The 18,624-nt window shown below is 46.5% G+C and overlaps 1 long non-coding RNA gene across 1 annotated transcript; it reads left to right on the forward strand.

Annotated features, from left to right (window-relative positions):
- Positions 1-16,920: 16,920 nt before the first annotated feature.
- Positions 16,921-18,386, forward strand: LOC140654391 (uncharacterized). Its single transcript, XR_012043412.1, has 4 exons — positions 16,921-17,025; positions 17,545-17,693; positions 17,801-17,943; positions 18,356-18,386. It is a non-coding gene; the product is annotated as an uncharacterized lncRNA (long non-coding RNA).
- Positions 18,387-18,624: the final 238 nt, after the last annotated feature.

An 18,624-nucleotide genomic window follows, 5' to 3' on the forward strand; every position in this document is an offset into this window, starting at 1 on the left:
GGCGCGACACGTCTTTGGCCAGAGGCGGAGGCCCCGCCCTAAGGAGTCCCCGCGTCGCCGCGGGGTGGGGCCTCCGCCATGGCCTCCCGCGGCGCTGGCACGTCATCGTTTCTTCGGCCGCGGGCGGGGGCGCGGGGAGGGGGTCTGGGGCCCCGCCGTGAGGGCCTCGGGCCCCGCCGGTGCCGCCTGGGCTAAGCGGAGCTAGAGGTTCCGCGGTGCTGAGGTGGGGTGGGAGCCTACGTCAGGATGCCGCGGCTCAGGCTGGCAGCGCCGGTGGCACAAGGAGAGCGTCGCTCCTGTGCTCGCCGAGCCCTGCAGGAGGAAGGAGTACAACCTCGCCGCGCCCGAAGTCACCTGCGGCTGCGGGGAGCGCGTTTACCGTGTACGCACAGGCCAGGCACCCCCGGTCCCGCGGCCGCATCAGGGCAGCGTGGCCACCGGTGAGCCATCCTTGATGCTGCCGCAAAATGGGGCACGAGGAGCGCCTTGGGCCGGACGCAGGCAGCTGCGCGCGCCGTTGGGATCGCTGTCGGGCTGTGAAATGCAGCTGTTGGCGCGTGCAGCGTGACGGGCGGTTTGGTGGCGGTCACCGCAGGGCGCTGCGGGGTGGCAGGAGGGGCCCTAGAAGAGGTGCGAGGCAAGTGCTTTCGGTTGAAGGCTAACACCGACACGCCTCTGTTAAGACAGCGTAACTGGTACTGATGGCAAAGCTTTGCACCTCTGGGGAGCACGTGTCAGCAGGTGACATGAGGAGATATGCCCATACTTAGATACTTTCTTTATGGCTCGATTTCAGTCCTTCAAGAAGTTTAAGCTGTACCTTTTCAGGAATGTAGGAAGGGTGCTAATAAGTTTCTGGTGCTCCTCTTTATCACCCTTGCAAGTGTTATGAGTATTAAGACTCTAGTACAGGTCCTTTGTTATTCACGTGAGTCTCTACCCGCTAGTCAAAACTGAGCAATTAAAGATGATGACAAATAGTGAAGGGTATAGATACGCAAGATATCTGAACTGAAGAGATGAGTTAGTCCAAAGAATCACAGAACCACAGAATGGTTGAGGTTGGAAGGGTCCTGTGGAGGTCGTCTGGTCCAACCCCCTGCTCAAGCAGGGTCACCCAGCGCCGGTTGCCCAGGACCATGCCCTGATGGCTTCTGAATACCTCCAAGGATGGAGACCACCACCTCCCTGGGCAGCCTGTGCCAGTGCTCGGTCACCCTCACAGTGGCAAAGTGTTTCCCGATGTTCAGAGGGAACCTCCTGTGTGTCAGTGTGTGCCCATCGCCCCTGGTCCTGTCACTGGACACCACCGGAAAGAGCCTGGCTCCATTTTTTGCACCCTCCCTGCAGGTGTTTGTGCACATTGATGGGATCCCCCTGAGCCTGCTCTTCCCCGGGCTGAACAGTCCCAGCTCTCTCAGCCTTTCCTCACAGGAGAGATGCTCTCTTGTGCCTCCGTCATCCCTGTGGCCCTTTGTTGGACTCTCTCCAGTATGTCCGTGTCTCTCTTGTACTGGACGAGCGCAGCTCAGGACACAGTCCTCCAGGTGTGGCCTCACCAGTGCTGAGCAGAGGGGAAGGATCCCCTCCCTCGACCTGCTGGCAATGCTTTGCCTGATGCAGCCCAGGATACCTTCTTTGCAGCAAGGGCACGTTGCTGGCTCATGTTGAACTCTGTGTCCACCAGGAACCCCAGGTCCTTTTCTGCAATCCATTATCTTCCTCAAGACAATGACCTGTACCTGCTTTTTCACCAGAATAAACGCAGTCTGTTAGGAATGGGATTCCTTTCTAACCTGAAATGGCAAATGGGTTTTGTCATGAAAGGATTTAAAAACAAAACGAAACCCTCAAATGCAAACTGATGAACAAAGTACATTTCACCTCCAAATTTCCCCAATATGGGAAATTATGTTTGAGCTGAGACAACTTTTGTAGACCTGTTTTAAAATCAAATTGCTTACTTTTAAAAATACCAAAATCAGGGAATTGCTCCTTGACCAACAACAAAAGCTTTCAGAGCATACTGGTAATTTATAAAACATCATGTGCGTAAAAATGCCTGAATCGTAATTATAGGCAATGCTGGTAATGTTGTATGTGAGTAGGGATTACTAATACTTTCCGGTATGCGTCCCTTTTTCAGGTATCCATGGCTTTGACAAACTTTCTCTGTGATGGTGTTGGGCATGGTTTGTGTCTGTCTCAGATGAAAGTTTTGAGAAATTTTTAGCCAGCACATTTCAGCTGCGTCTAGCTTGTTGCTTTGCCAAGTTTTTGAGAGAAAACAATAGAATAGCCACTGTTGGTGACTGCCCTCCCCCCTCCCCCCCCCCCCCCCCCGCTCCTTTGTATTATGCTAGAGTGGAGCAAAAGAGCGTCATTCCTTCTGGTTTCCATGTTAAAAACAAACAATCGAAACAAAAAAAATAGGTTTGTCAGTGTTAAGCTTGAAACTGTGACAGAGATATGCTCCCCTCACCCCCATGCACGCACCTGTTCGCGCATGCTTGTTTGAGATTTTTCAGATGTTCCTGGTTGAACAGGCTGTAAATTCTATGGTTCCCTTGTGTGACTGGATTGCACATACGTCTGTGTCCCTGTGCTGACTGGTTACACTCCTTTCCCCGCAACCTGGAGGGGAAAAGTCACAGGAACAACCTGAGAGATAATCAGCTGTCCCATTGGCTTCCAGATCAAATGGAAGAAAAGATCATGTGGCATGAGGATAGAAGGAAAAAAGCTGGGAAAAAAGAGAGGAATGCTTGGGGCAAGCTCTCATGAGATGAGAGCTAAGAGGGGAAAGCATCTAAGCCTAGGACAAGCTAAGCAAAAAAAAACCCCTTGGCCTCCAGTTTGATGGAGGAGGATAAATTTAAGACTAGGTGAAAGATAAGTATATGAGGATGGGAACTGGCCAGAGAAACTGTGTTACTTGTCAGCACACCATAGGACTTGATAAAAATCTGGTGAGGAGGAAGAAGGAATAGATTTTGCTAGATAAAAAGACGGACAGCATTCAGAAAGAATGGACAAAGTGCTGCATAGCAGCTCATTAGGTGAATACTGGCACAGTGAATGAAGTACAAGTCCTATGGAAAATGAGCCTGTGATCATGCAATTAAAAAATTACATCACAGTGCATGTCACGGAAGTCAAATTACCATTGCACATGATAGAACTTCCTACTTTTAATGACTGAGTAGTAGTGTTATTTTAGCAGGAGCTTGTCTATAACTTAATTAAAAAGACATTTCAAAACACCAAATACTAAGAAGTAGCTTTGAAATATAGTTAGGGTTTACATAGCAGTAACTGAAACTGCTACCCCTGTAACTGGACTGTGTTAAGTGTAAACTTCTAAAGCATTTAATTAGCCATTTACACTTAAGCTATATAATAATTTTGCAAATGTGCACAGTGAGTCCAACCATTAAATTAATAATACATTGTAGGGAAAGTTTCAGAATAAAACATTTTTTCTGCCTCTGCAAAATCTGGAGAAAAAGAGAAAAACGGTCGACTCCATGCATTCAGTCCAAGTTTAAAGTACTGGAATCCAGTTTTTACAACACTGCAACTGAAATGGTAATCTGTCTGGTTAGGAAAGAGAATTCCATGGTGTGCAGTGCATAGCTGGACATATAAAAAGAATATAGCCCGATTCAAGACAGTACTGAGAGGTTTGATTCCATTTTTGTCCTGCCATCTCTGTCTTGCCCAGTCATAAGCTTCCCTGATGACAAAAGCTGTTCTGGGTCATCCCCTCTGCTTGTTGAAGCCCTTCTCACCTTGACCTTACAATGAAGCTAGTAGACTGGACATTTATTATTTGAGAACTTAGAATAGTCTGCACAGAATTTTAAAATTTGGCACACATTTTTCCTAGTGCTAGGATTTCAATATAATGTAACTTATTCCAATAGGACTGAAAAGGCTTTGGTGTTTCTATTTGAATAATCAAAATATTACCCTGTCACTCCAGCTTATTTCAACCTTTCACATTCTCCTTTCCTAATGTGCGTTCTCTTTGCCTGTCCCAGAGCCAGTTATAGTTTTGGCCTCGTTTCCTTCAAAAAAATCCACCTGTTACATAAATGTGATAGTCTTCTGAAAAGCTAGGCTCTATCTTGTAAATCTTGCCTTTGCTTGGTGTGTGTTACTTAACACATGGCAGTGAGCACATGTTTAGCGGATTAAGGAATTCTTAGGATTTCTTCTAGCTAACATGATAAAATAAGCACTCTTATAAGCAGTGAAGCAAGTAGGTCTCAGTTTCTTTTGATTTATATAATCTTTTGGTTTTATTCTCAGTGGTCTATAACGCAAGCTACAATAGAAGCTTTTCTCCTGGTTGCACGAATAACCTGGCATCTATTTAAGGAGTAAATTGATGCTGAGCCTTTTTTCTCATTTGAGAAATAGTTACCTCTCTCATCAGTCTTTACAAAACTGTTAAAAGTAGTAATGCTGAGACCTCTCTCTGCTTTCTTACACTTAATGAAAAGGTTTAGATGTTATTGGAGAACACAGAACCGTGTACAAATTATTTCACAGGCCTCTTCTCCTTCGGCAAATAGGCTAAACAAGGCACAAGTAAGTGTGTTTTTCTCCTAACCTGCCCTCCGCTCCATCTCTGTCTGCTCCCCTTTGCTAGTGATTCTTTTAGGATGGGAGCCCACGAGACCTACCGATTAGGACATGTGGCTGGGAGCAGAAAGTAGGGGTTTGTCACCAGTTCCACTCTCCATTTGCCATGACGCTAAGGGCAGGCAATGCAGCTACGCATTTGTTTCCCTTTTGTTCTCTCTTTACCACTTGCCTAAAAACAGTAAGTCTGTCTCTTGCTCTGTTTTTGTACAGGGGAGTCCTAGTCATGTATCCAAGCTGTACGTGCTACTGCCTCAGTAAGTACCTGTCAATCTTACAGTTTCTTACTTGCACAGATGTGCTGACCAGAATCTTAAACTCTCCCAAAATAGAAGACTTTTAGTACCTCATCTTAACAAGCATTTCATTCCTTACTGCCGGAAGTGCTAAAACTCTTAATACTCGAAACGAACCAACTAGCAGATGATAAAATTCCTGGAGTTGCAAAGTTCTCAAGATGTAGAGATTCTAGCAGGGATTTGGGAAGAAACAGTGGTAATACTTCCACCAAGTTACTTAGACTTACAACAATGCTCTAGTTCCATGCTAGAGTTGTGCTGAATTTCAAGCTAGTACTTCCTCGAGTTTCGGCCATGTAATTAACTTTAGTCTCATGTGAAAATAAAAAAAAAATCAGGATGATATACTGGGAATGACATTCTGCTTAATATTAAGTGAATTCAATTACTCCCTTTTGGAAAACCTTAGTATCATTAAGTTCAGATGCTTCAACCCTTTTCATAGCTAAAGAAGTATAGTAACATCAATATTAGAATAGAATAGAACAGAACAGAATAGAACAGAATAGAATAGAATAGAATAGAATAGTAGAATAGAAGAGAATAGAATAGGAGTATTTCAGTTGGAAGGGACCTACAACGATCACCTAGTCCAACTGCCCGACCACTGACAGGGCTGACCAAAAGTTAAAGCATGTTATTGAGGGCATTGTCCAAATGCCTCTTAAACACGGACAGGCACGGGGCATCGGCCACCTCTCTAGGAAGCCTGTTCCAGGGTTTGACCACCCTCTCGGTAAAGAAATGCTTCCGAATGTCCAGTCTAAACCTCCCCTGATGCAGCTTTGAACCATTCCTGGGCATCCTATCCCTGGATCCCAGGGAGAAGAGCTCAGCACCTCCCTCTCCACGTCCCCTCCTCAGGAAGCTGCAGAGAGCAATGAGGTCGCCCCTCAGCCTCCTTCTCTCCAAACAAGACAAACCCAGAGCCCTTGTCTAGGACTAGAATGTTAATAGAGAAGGGATACATTAACAATAGTGCTCAGCAATTATAGTTGTCAAAAACCTGTATAAGCATTAATCCCACATCTCTGAGCAGTTAACTGTTACCACATCCATTTTTACTGAAGAAGATTATTGGGCTCATTTAGATTAAATGGGAAGATAGTTGCAGTTTATGCTAGCATAAAGCAACAGCAGTGTTGCTTGGAAGGTCATTTTAATTAACCTCAAAGGAATTATTTCAGCATGACACTGTCGGTTCAGGCAACACTGGTCTTTCTTACGTGACTTCTTCAGGACTGCACAGAACGTCAGCAATACAGATATGTGGTCTAATGGCTTCCACACCTGACCTCAATGGCAAGGTCTTGTACTCATCAGAGCAGAATGATGTGAGCCTAGAGGTACACATTCCTGGGGTCTTGACCTAAGTGTGCCAGTGTGCTCGAGGGCTAATTAGTAAGGTCTTCTTTAAGTGGAGTTTTATCTTAGGATGTTCAGGTTTGCGCAAGAAAAAGGTCATTAGTCAAGGTTACAAGATGTTAATCAGAAGTCCTTGTTATCAAAACCATCGTGGCGCAAAATGGTCTGTAGGTGTTAAACCCCGTCTCTCTCCTAAAATCAGTGTCATACATGCTGAAGGATAGAGGTCTTGTCACAGTGCTGGAAAATACTTAGGCTGGACATAAACAGAAATGTATCTGGTGAACACTTAAAGGAGCGCTAACTGCGTCAGCCTTACAAATTCCTCGCTTACACTGATTGACGTGTGCTGTAGTGCTGTAAATTCCACTTAAGAGATGGGTGATTGTTTTTCTGTTGAAAGTCTGCAGAAAACAACTTCTCGCTGTGTCATATTTACAGCATCCATGTTGGCTGTGCTGGGTACGTTTGCTATCTCAGGTGTATCATTCCAAGTAAATATCCCCATGTTAAAAGGTTGATCCTTAAGTTTACTCTCCATCATAGTTACAAGAGCTGTCAAATGTAGCTACCTTGCAGTATATGCCGTATGAAGTGGGTTTCTTAAAAAAGTTTTGGGGCTATATTAGGAAGCTGGGCATAATTAGTTTGACAATGCCTTCTCTTATGAATTGGTCCCCATATATCAGGCGTGGCTCAATGATGATTTTCTAGCTGCATAGTTCACACAGACCATAGCATTATTTATCCTGTGCAAACATTGAAACAACATCTCATGCTTTTCTCACTGTACAGTCTGGTTATTTTTTCATTGTCTTTTATCAGGATTTTCATCAATGTTTCCCCACAGCTTCCAGATTGTTCACAATGCAGATGCAGCAGTTCTGTTCACTGGGCTGGGCAACAGCAATCACGTTACCCATGCCCTGCATTCTTTACATTAGTTGTTCATAGGAAGACAAATTTAATTATAGCTAGTACTAATGGGGGACGGACGGACACTTGCTTGTTTGTTTTAAAAGCCACGATTGACATAATAAGAAGGCCTAAGCTCCATTTGCTTCTTTCTGATGCTTTTGCTAGTGACTGTTTATATTTTGATGCAGCCTATTGCCTATGAAGGTCAGTTTGTTATAGTAGTGTACATTGATATAGCTGGCTGGCACTTAAGATCTGAAGCAGGTGGGTTTGAGTGGGTTTTGAACGTTAGAGTTTTTCAGTACTATTTTTGTGGCCGTATTTTTATTTTCCATAAATATGTAAAACATTTAGAAGCCCTGCAGTGCTTCTGACTATAACATCTTATGAAGTGAACTCCACTGGTTAACTTTAACATTTTGTCAGTGCTAAGTATAGGCTACAGATCCTTCCCGTTCTGTGTTGCCCAGTATCTTCTGGAGAAGCCCTGCTTAAAGTGGCCATTTTAGTGTTTCGGGAAAGGTTTAAGGCATCTTTTTTATTATTTGAGGGGTCCTATATGTTCTTCTAATAATCATTATTTACAAGGGACGTTCTGAATAATTTGGATCACATACGGATGACTGCTATGAAGTTTCTGGATTTTATTGCTGTGTTCTCTGCTACAAGAGGCATAAAATTTTGTAGGTAGGAATCCCAGCCATTATTTTTCATCTAAATGTATATTTTATAGCTTTTATAAAAGCTGTATTACAGAATTATTTGTGACATGATTCTTGCTTTAAAAGAAATAAAACCACCCCACTTGTACATAAGCTGAAAATTGTTTTATTTAAATGTTTAATGGGTATAATGGTCCAGCTGAGAGATCATAGGATTTAGCCTGTAGTTATTAAGCACTTAACATTGATATGGCTTATGTTCAGGAGACCCATTTGGATAAAGCACAGTATCACTTATGTGAATATATGTTGAGGAAATGTGTTTCGTTTAGGAAAAGGTACAGCAGAGAGTAAACCTCTCTTTATGAAGCCAGTAACAATTACGAAAAGCATAGTAGAAAATATTTTGGTTCCAGCATCTCCTTCAGCCCTGGCACATTTAATGTCCATAGCTTCACTTAAATTAATGTGCTTTGTCCTTCTAGCATTTTAGGTATATTTAGAGCCACTGGTAGGCTTCAAATATTATATGGAAATCTTTAATGAGACCCTTTTGTGATTACTTGTATTACAGAGGACAGAGTTTTGTTCTGGAATAATAGAAATGAAGGAGAGAGTGCTGCATTTTCCTAATTATTACTATTTATACACTGGTTTTCTGTTCAGTTTTGTATTGCTTCTTAACTGAACTCTGAGAGTTAAGACAGATCAAAGCTGTGCATTGGTCCAGATAAGAAGTGAAAAAAGATCAAGAAGTGAGACAGCAGCAGGAGTAGCGATTTGGAGCATGTGTGATAGGAGAAAGGACTGGGAGATGTCAGATAATCGGTAGGAGAGCTCTTATGCATTGCAAAGTCATGCTGGAGAATGTGGTCATTAAACTATAGAGATGATAAACGGAGATGGACAGAACCAGAAGCTATACATTACAGTAGGCTTCTTTAAATTTTTAATCTAGCTTTTTAAAAGCTGCTCAAATTAAACAACTCTGATAGGGAAATCTGTATAATGCTTGTCTTGTAACTGCTCATCACGTCTTTCAAAGACCTCAGTGTCCAAATATGCCTTCAGAGCTAATCATGGTTGGTACGAAGAGTTTTAGTGCTGGTTGCAGTGTAATGGAGAGTGAGCTGTGGAATTCCACTTACTTAAATCTGACACCTGTGATAGTGAAACCTGACCATGGACAATAGAGCAGGACATAAGAAACAGAATTTGTAGGTAGAGGTCTTTTACTTGATTAGCTGATTTAGTAGGAGAAAGTAGACAAGCTTTTGAACACGAGCCCTTCTTTAGTCTCAAATAAAACCATGGACTCAGTAGCCTTACTGGTTTTACGGCATATCATAATATACCTCCTCATTAACCATTCTGCTCCATAGGCAGCAAAGCGCCTGTTTCTCTCCCTAACATTGTCTCCTCTCTTATCCCCTTAATAACTTCTCTTTTACTTCAAAGCTGTCAGCTATCTTGTCTTTCAGAGACAATCTAACTGATACGCACCTAGCTAAACTCTGAGCAATTGCTTTCTAGTTGTATTTAGCTCTGCTAATTTTATTTAGGCCTGCCACATCTACTTTGGACCTGATGAAGGCCTCTGAGTGTTCAAAAGCTTGTCTGGTTTTTTACAGCTATAGCAACTGGTTTAATGCAGCATAATACCTCTATCTGCAAATCTAATGATTAATTTTTGAGGGATGAGAAAGTGAATGGAGAAAAACTTGAATGCATACTGGACCCACCAGACTGAAAAACAGCAGTGACAGGAGTTTTAGTCATTTAAGAACTATCACATTTTACCTTTGTCTTCAAGCCTTGCAATTGTACTGGTTCTCATGTAAGGAAGCAGTCCAGAAATGCTGATCTTCATAATCCCTAATATAAGTATGTCTTAGTCTGAACATCGTGAAGGCAAAAGCGTTTCCAGACTCATGTAACATTTGTGACAGATCTTGATATCAGTTTCTGGTTTAAGTGCATTTCTCACCCTTCTCTTGTCTCCTTAGGTATATTCATTGATACTGAGACCTTTGGCTGTACTCTGGTGAGCTTAGTGCGACAGAAACTTGTATTTGCTGCCTTCCAGCATGCAGTCTTCTGAAATGTGCTCGGATATAGCAGGAGTAATTAGTGCAACTTCTGCAGCTTTGCTTTGTCTCCTTTGCAACAACAAGGTTATTGACCACCCCAGCTTTTCTAAGCTAAGTACTGTTTATTCAGTCACACCATTTATAGGAGTAAACCTCCTGTAAAACAACAAACTGTTATCCCATCCAACCAGGCAGGCTCTCAGTATTTGTATACTATTTGGTATACTATTTGGTATATCTTGTATATATCGTATATATACAATATATATTGTATTTGTATACTCAGTATTTGGTCACCTGGTACCACCTCCTGGCACCACTGGGTGACCCTAGTTCAGTTCTCGAGTAGACTATGAATAAACCTGGACAAGCAAACACGCATGCTCGTGTGAGGGCCACCACTGAGGTTGTTCCCAGCCCTTCTTTGTTGCCAGACCTTTAGCATCAGCTCAAACCAGTAAAATGATACCCCCTGTCCCCTTGGGGTGAATCTTTAAAAGGCATAACTCATGCACATTTCCAATGTTGTTTTTCCTCTGTCTGCTTTTCCCAGCTTTCTGTTCGGACTCCACTGCAGGACTTCTAGTTCTTTGAAAATATGTTTCACATGGCTGAGTTTCTACGAATACATCGAGGGACACTTAATGATAAATGTGTCCTTTATAACATCAAAACAGAAGTGTTTGAATATTTTGTGCCTTCTCAGCATCTGTTATGTTGCTATGTTGCAGTCTTTGAATGACCCAGGATGTTAGGACATTGCAACAGGAATATTTTTATTCTTGGTTTCAAGGTTGCCCCAGTTGTAATTATAGAGAGACATAAATCTTGCTCTACCTTTTGCCCTCACAGTGCCAGCTGAAACTGTCTATTTAGATTTCTCAGAGTTCCTTTTCAGCAAAGACAGAGAACATACAGCAGATAATAGTTTCTGTAGGCTATGGCCTAGCTCCCTGACTTCTTTTATTATAGAACAGAAGAGAGTAGCCAGGCAAACAATGATGGAGTTCAGCTGAACTGAATGGGCCTGAGACTCACTTGGCTGCCAGGCTTGCAGCGGAGTAAAAAGCAATTTCTCTGCATCTATATAGTGAGTGGGAATGCAGGAGAAGCTGTAAAGGAAAGGGAAACGGCTGAGAGAAAGCAAAACATGAGGTAGGCCTGGGAAAAGGAGACGATTTATGGAAACTGAGGAGAGGCTGGAGAGGGCATAGCATAAATGAGAATAAGTGAAACTGAAAGAGAAGAAAGGCTGAAAAGAACGTCAGCTCTAAGGAGTTTTCAGAATTGGAAAAGGAAGACACCTGTAAGAATAAAAATAATGTTTCTTTTGGGGTTCTTGGCGGTGAGATGACAATGATGTAATGAAGAGGGGAGAGACAAAATCAGGGACTTCGGCTGGGACACTAAGTGAGATGAATTTTAAAAAGGCTTCAGTGCTGAGACTAAGAGAATAGGGAAGCTAAAGAATTGTATGGGAGAGAAGTCTGAAAACAGGCTGGAGTGCTTCGTTAGGTCTGGGCACGTGGCAGTATCTCTTGAAACCATTGCCCAGAAAGACGTGGGGAACATAAAAGGGGCTGTAGCCAAGCTTCTTTAAAGCAAGACCTCCCTAGGAAACCGGTGCATTGTGATATGTGAGAGCGAGATACGGTCAGCACTTTCACTGGGGCTGGCATACAGCTACTAATGCTGCAGGATACTTTGCATACCACTTTGCTTCAATTAGATCTTTTCTGCTCCATCTTTCCTTCACAGAGCTACTACTCTGTTCACTTTCCAATAAAGGAATGGAATTAGCTGGAACGATTCTTGGTGGGTCTATACGCAGCATATGTTTAATTGTCTTACACAGTACTTGCATTTAGTATGATGATAAAAAACTCAGATAACGTTACCCTTCTTGTTACTAATGGCTGAAATAGCAAGAAACAAGTATGCATCTTATCTGGCTGTAAATAAATTTTTAAATATCTGAAAATTCAGCTTAAATTTTCATAAGTGTTCATTTTCCCAGCCAAGCTATGGGTCTGAAAACTGACATGCACAGACGTAGTCACTTTTGAAATGGTACTTTTACTGAGGACCGAATCTTTCCTTTTTCATTTTGGTGGAGAGCCCATCCTGTATCAAAACCAGTGCTGCCTGAGGAACAGTAAGACTTCAGGAAAGAAGTGCATTCAAGCCACCCTGTATTTACCCATGCGGTATAAAATGTACCCCATAGGGAAGGGGAATTCCTGTCCATCAGTGTGGAGGAGGAGGAGGAGGAGGAGGAGGACGAGGATGAGGAGGAGATCCAAATCTGGACAACACATTTAACCACTCCAGAACTTCCTCAGCCATTGCTCCTTGTAGGAACTGAAACATTTGCGTTGAGAGATTTAGAATTTGACTCTTCCACTTTAATCCATGTGTCTTGGATTTGGTGTATAACGTTGACGGATTTCATTAGCTGGGTTCAGATGATGTGTTGTCAAAGCTCCATTTGTATTGAAGCCCATGTATGATTTTGATGCTGGGCCTGTACAGTCAGTCTCTCCTCATAAATACTTCTCATTTCATGAGCAAAGATTTGAGTGCAACTATATTTAAGAATGGATGGGAAAGCACTGTTAATGAAGATGAATTATCTTTGGAGTCCTTCTTTCTATGTTGCTGTGTGAAGGTTTTGTCAAAAAAAGATTTTCATTTTGCCTTGAAGAGCATTCAGTTGTTCTTGCTTTTCTTTTAAATACTGACCACTGTAAATTGTTTATTGTGCAAGATTTTGTTAAAGTATCTGATACAACTTAAGGATGTTAGATTTGCAAAGTACTGCACAGAAGAGGAACTGTGCTAAAACCACATGCTGTTGTGTATTTTCAGTCTTGACTTTCTCTGCCTCCTATGTAGATTTAGGAAAAAAATATAACTCTTAAAGTAACATATTCCTCAGCCTTCTCTTTGTGGTTAGCGCAGTTATTTAAGTTGCATGTGCTATATTCAGACTGGCAAGTAGAAGACAGAGGAGGCTGCCTTAATCCTCGAGGAATCTCGTATGAGACAGAAAAAAAGAAGACTGAGGTCTCAATTTACCTCACGGTGTCCGGGAACATGCTCTCCTCCTTGATTTGTGGCCAGCGCATGTGCAGTGCCTGGGAGTGGCATGGCAGAGGGCAGGGCCCCTTTCCCCATGGCCCGGGCAGGTGAGGGTCAGGGACACCAGCCAGGTGAGTGAGACCTTCGGCAGTCGCAGGCTCGGGGACGGCTCCTGTCCGCTGTGGCTGTGGCTCCCTGGAAGTGGAGGTGCGGGCTGGGGGGGGGTCTCATCCCAGGCCCACTCAGGGCAGGGGCGTGCGGGGCAGGGTCTGCTGAGAGCGCAGATCTGACTTTCCCATCGCTTGTCCTGACTTTAAGGCTGCGGTTGCTCCCCAGCACAAGCCAGGGTGTGCAGCTGGCCCTGTGGACACGACAGCCAGGAGCTGTGGGGCGGCAGGCAGGCCCTGGAGCAGGATGGTGGTGTGGCGGCTCGGGGGGTCGGACGGTCCTGCTGTTGGCAGGCCTGCCTGAGAGTGCTGGTAAGTGACAGGACAGTTTAAAATCAGCTGGTGGTTTTCAGTGGCACTGCCTCTGGATGTTGGACCACAGAGCTGAGGGGACCAAAAATATTACGCTGATTGTCTCTAGTGGAGATGAGTTAGTGCCTGTGGTGATGCAGGTAGGTTCAGTGGAAGTGCAGCTTACTGCAATCCTATGGATTGATTCTTGCATATGGTGGCTAAAATCAGACCTATGAACAGCATCTGTAACACGTTCCTGGTGTGTATCCTCCTGTTCTGCCACACTTCCAAAGGAAGTGGAAGCTTTAAAAGCTGTAGGCAAAAATTCCTTGGCTTCTTTTTACTGTTTTCCTGCTTTTATGTGCTGTGGCATGTATTGCTCAAAACTGAGGGTTCAGTCACTCACGTTCTGTCAATTGTTTAGAGTTCATTGTTTACAGTTTCTCACTCAGGGGTTATGGTTTACGACTTTATTCTGTGGGACTCTTTATCTATCCCCTGGTGTATCTTTCCCCTGGTGCCAGCCAACATTCAGCTCAGTGGTCTGATCTGAGGCAATGAACAGGAGGTAACTAGGCAAGCGTTTGAAGAAGTGGATCTGCTTGCGCATGCCTGAATTGAAAGAGGGGCATGGCATGGTTATGCCAAAAATGTGGACACAGGAAGTTCCTGAAAGGTTAACTTGCAGTGACTACTTACTCTGATTTCTTTCTTGCAGCAAACCCAAATGTTGTGGTAGTCTTCAAAATGGGGGTGGAGGGGCAGCGTTAGTGGCTTGCGTGTTCTCCTTTACCTTGTGTGTATTAATTAGTGTCTATGTTTGTATACTAAGTTTGGTTTCTTGTGCTTTTCTGCAGGGCTTTCAGTTTTTGCATTGCTTTATGCTTTTATAGGATGATGCTTTTTACTACACCTGTCAGCAAGCAGCAGATGACAAGTTATTGTCACCACGGATACCAAGGCAGTGAAGTTGATAGATGCTGGACAGTGCCTGCCAGCCTTGAGCACTAGGCATGGGTGCACACGGCCCACTTGGCTGGGCTCGGAGAGGTATTCTGCAGCTGCGGTTCCTTCTCCATCCCTCTGTCCAGCTCCCTGTCCCTCTGTTTCTATCCCTCTGCCTGACCATCCTTCCCACCAACTCTAGCCGTCTGTCCAGCTTGCTCGCCGCCCTTCTTTTCCTGTCCCAGTCGCTCTGTCCTGCTCATTGTCTCTTTTCTTCTCTATCAGTCTCCCCGGCCCCCGTTGATATTTTTGCGCCGTCCCGCCAGCTCTCCACCTCACGCATGCGCAGTGCCGCCGCTGCCCTCTCGCCGGCCCTCGGCTACTCACAACCCGGCACCGCTGCTGGAGGCACGCGTGCGCGTTGCCGCTGTCCGGCTCACTGTTGCCACCAGTTGATCGAGTACTGTGGGGGAGGGAGGGGGGGAAACGGACGGACACGGCGACGCATGCGCAGTGCCGGCGCCCTGCTCGCGCTTGCCCTCGGTTGAGCCCAGCACAGTACTGCAGCCTGCCTTCTCACGCACGCGCAGTTCCGCCTCCGCCTCACGGTTGCTTATCGTTGATCGCAATTCACTACTGGGCGGGGGGGGCGGGGGGGGAGGTGGTGTACGCATGCGGAATACTGCCGCGGTGCTCCCTGCTGCCCTCGGCTGATCTCGGCACAGTGCTTCAGGCTGCTCTCTCACGCATGCGCAGTGCCGCCGTCTCCACAGCGGCCTCCAGCTGACCGCAACCCAGTGCTGCAGCTCCCATCGTACTCACTGCTGCCCTCCCTCGATCACAGTCCAGTAATGCAGCGTGGGGGCACATGCATGTGCAGCGCCGCCGCCTGGCTCACTGCTGCCCTCGGCTGATCACAGCCCGGTACTGCAGCTGGGGCAGCTCACGCATACGCAGTACCTCCACCCTGCTCACTGCTGCCCTCAGTTCATCACAACCCAGTACTGCAGTTCGCCGCATGCGCAGTACGCGCCATGTTCCGCAAGTAACCAGCAGGAGCACCAGCTATATTCGCCGCTCCTTCATGCTACTCAGCTCGGTAGCAGACTGTCTTGGCTTCTTGGTGCTCCCCGTTGTCGTGGGGACGGGCACTCTCGGAGCTGCTCCGCGGTGCTCACACACCCGTACAGCAGCACCCTCTGCTTGCTGACGCGCCGCGGTGCAGCAGCATCACGGCGGGCCCCAGTGCGCCTGTGTGAGCCAGCTGCCCTGAGAGCACTGGGAGTGGACACGACAGAGAGCAGGAGCGGTGCGGTATCGTGCTGCGGGCGCCGGGGGCGGGGGACAGAGAACAGGAGCGGTGCAGTACCATGCTGTGAGCACTTCTCACCGCCTGTACCTTGCCTCTCCGCACCCGCAACGTTGGCAGCAGGCGCATGTGCGGTACCTGCAGCCAGCGTGACTGTGGCGTGCAGGCCTCAAGGGTTGGGACTGCTCGGTGCTGAGTGCCCGGGGACACCACTGAGGCGAGCGAGACCCTTCACTGGCTGCGGGCTTGGGGACGCCTCCTGCCTGCTGGGGCCATCGCTCCCAGCAGGCAGCGCAGTGAGGGTCTCAGCCCAGCCACACTCAGCCCTGGAGTGCCTGAGGCAGAGCCTGACAGGAGCACGGGAAGGATTTTCCCTTCCCTTCAGGGGCCCTGTTCCTCCCCCGTAGCAGCTGGTGCGTGTCCTCTGTCCCTGCGGACGCTGACAGCTGGGAGCTGTGGGGAGGCAGGCAGGCCCTGGAGCAGGATGGTGGAGCAGCGGCTCCCTGCGGGGGGGGCAGGGTGGTCCTGCCGTGGCAGTGCTACCCATTAGGTACATAAGCGCATCGTCAAGTTAGTAACCCAAGAATTGGGGGAAGCAGGAAGACAGGCTGAAAGAAAGACACCCCCAGGCACCTTGAGGCCTCCCCACCCCTGGGCACAGACTGTGGGTGCCTACCCAACTAATGAAAATTTCTGCTGAGCCTCCCTGAGCCCTGCTTGCCCCATACAGTTGCCCCAAAGCCAGGGGATTTCCCAGTCCTGTGTGTGCCAGTGGGTCTCACATTGCTTCTGCTGTCTCCCCAGGCAACCAAAAGCAACCAGCCAGCCATGTGCAGCACCCATACACACTCAGCACCCCTCTGGGATAGAACTCCCACTCTGATGTGCAACCTGATCGGCTGTTAGGACAGGTGCCTATGGTGGGGCAGCCTGGAGCTGCCATCATTGTCTGTACTCTGTGTCGGTGCAGTCTGCCCTTACAGCATCGTTTCCAATGCCCAGGCATGGTTGCTTCCCAGTGCGGCTTGAATCATGCTTGTGACACAGGCATCAAGCCCTATTTCCTGATGGATCTGTCTTTATGCAAACCAGTGTCTTCCTTGCATCAGCCTCTTTCTGCTCCTCTTCTGCCTGGGTGCAGCAGAAACCTGGACCTGACTCTGCTTTCTGGCACTCCATTCTGTCACTAGGACTTTTTAGCAAGATCTGTTTAACTTGGGCCACTTGTGTTGTCTCTTAAGCAGTGTGAGTGAAGCAAAACCCTGCTTCTGTCACTTTCTTGGTTAGAGTCTGTTTCCTGCTAGCTGAGTCTCTCCAGTGTTTAGAGTTTTTGAAGGCCATGGGTTTTTTTCCCTGTCTTTGCTGGATGCTGCTTTCTGAGCAGTCTGAAGATGGCCTAAAACTTTGGGTGCTATCGGTGTTGTGTGCCTGTGTTTTCTGTGGGAGCAGGGCTAGGGCTGTGCTAAGTAAAGAAGCATAGCTTGCATGTGGAAGATGGAGGCCTGGAGAGGTGGCATGGGACTGGCTGGCTTCCTTGCTCTCGGGGTGGGTGAGAGGAGTGTTTCTGGTGACAGCTCACTGAATGTGTAGCGCTGTCGGGCACAGTGGTGGGTGGTCACTTTGGAGGCTGAAATCTTTGCTTTCCTTCTTCTGCCTGTGGTGAATGAGAAGGTGGCTAGGTCAGCAGGGACTGCTTATTTCTCCTTTCTGTTTGACCTGTGTACATTTTTATGCCAAGTAAGACAGAGACTTCCAACATTGCAGTGCCTGTGCTGCAGTTGCTCTGAGAAGTACCATCTCCCATAGGCTGGAGTTTAACTGGGTGCCTGAGCAAGCCTGACCATCTGCGAGGACTGCTGTGGCATCTTGGTGATGAAGCAGAGCCAGAGAACATGGCTGAAGCAGCACAGAGGGTCAGTTATAATTGTGGGAGCAATTACGGGCCTTGGATTTGGGATAGTTCTGGTAGGGCTGTGCAGTTGCTTGGCCTCTCGGTAATGACAGTTCTGGCCTTTTGCAGGTGCTGAAGCATAGTCTGGCGGGTGAAGGAGCATCGCAGATCGGAGCTGTGTGGGATCTGCGGCCAGACACAAAGGACAAGCTCTGACTCGCAGCATGGGCGCAGCTAAATCCTGGGGCTGCATTGTAGATGAGGGAGGCAGGGTGGGTGGAAGGTGGTTGTGCCCTAGTTGGGGGTGAGACAGACTGTGTGGCAGTCTGGGTGCTGCTTGGGTGGAAGGAGCTGGAAGTTGTGTCTGGGAGGCTGAAGTTTGGGCATTTGGTGAGTGATGTGCAGGCCCAGCAATGGGAATTTGCTTGATGTGCCAAGTGGTTAGGTACCTTGGACTACAAATGTTCATCATGTGAGTAATAGGATAAAAAACCCAGTCTAATTTACCTAACAAAAAGTATTTTCCTGGGTGCACTGTTTTACCCTTGTTCTGGCAACTCTGTGAGGCATTTTCTGGTCAGCCTTTAGAGTGGGTGTTGCTGGACAGAGGAAAAGGCTTTTAGGGTGGTGTTAGTGACTGCAGGAATGGTGTTACCAGTTGTCACAAACACTTCTCTTTCTCAGCAGGTACTGTTTCCCTTAAGGAGAGGCTGGTTGGTGGTTACAGGTCTCACTGGCTCTGGATATTTGCCTGCAGAGCTGAGAGGACCACAAATACTAAGTTAATTGTCTGTAAGGGAGATTTAGTGCTTGCTGTGTTGCAGGTAGGTTCAGTGGAAGTGCAGCTTAGCACAGTGGATCAATCTATGGATTGATTCTTACATATGGTCACTTATGAATGGTGGCTGAAACCAAGCCTATAAACAGCAACTGCAGTGCTTCTGGAGTGTGTA

Source organism: Ciconia boyciana, chromosome 7 (assembly GCF_034638445.1).
Source record: "Ciconia boyciana chromosome 7, ASM3463844v1, whole genome shotgun sequence".
Lineage (NCBI taxonomy): Eukaryota > Metazoa > Chordata > Aves > Ciconiiformes > Ciconiidae > Ciconia > Ciconia boyciana.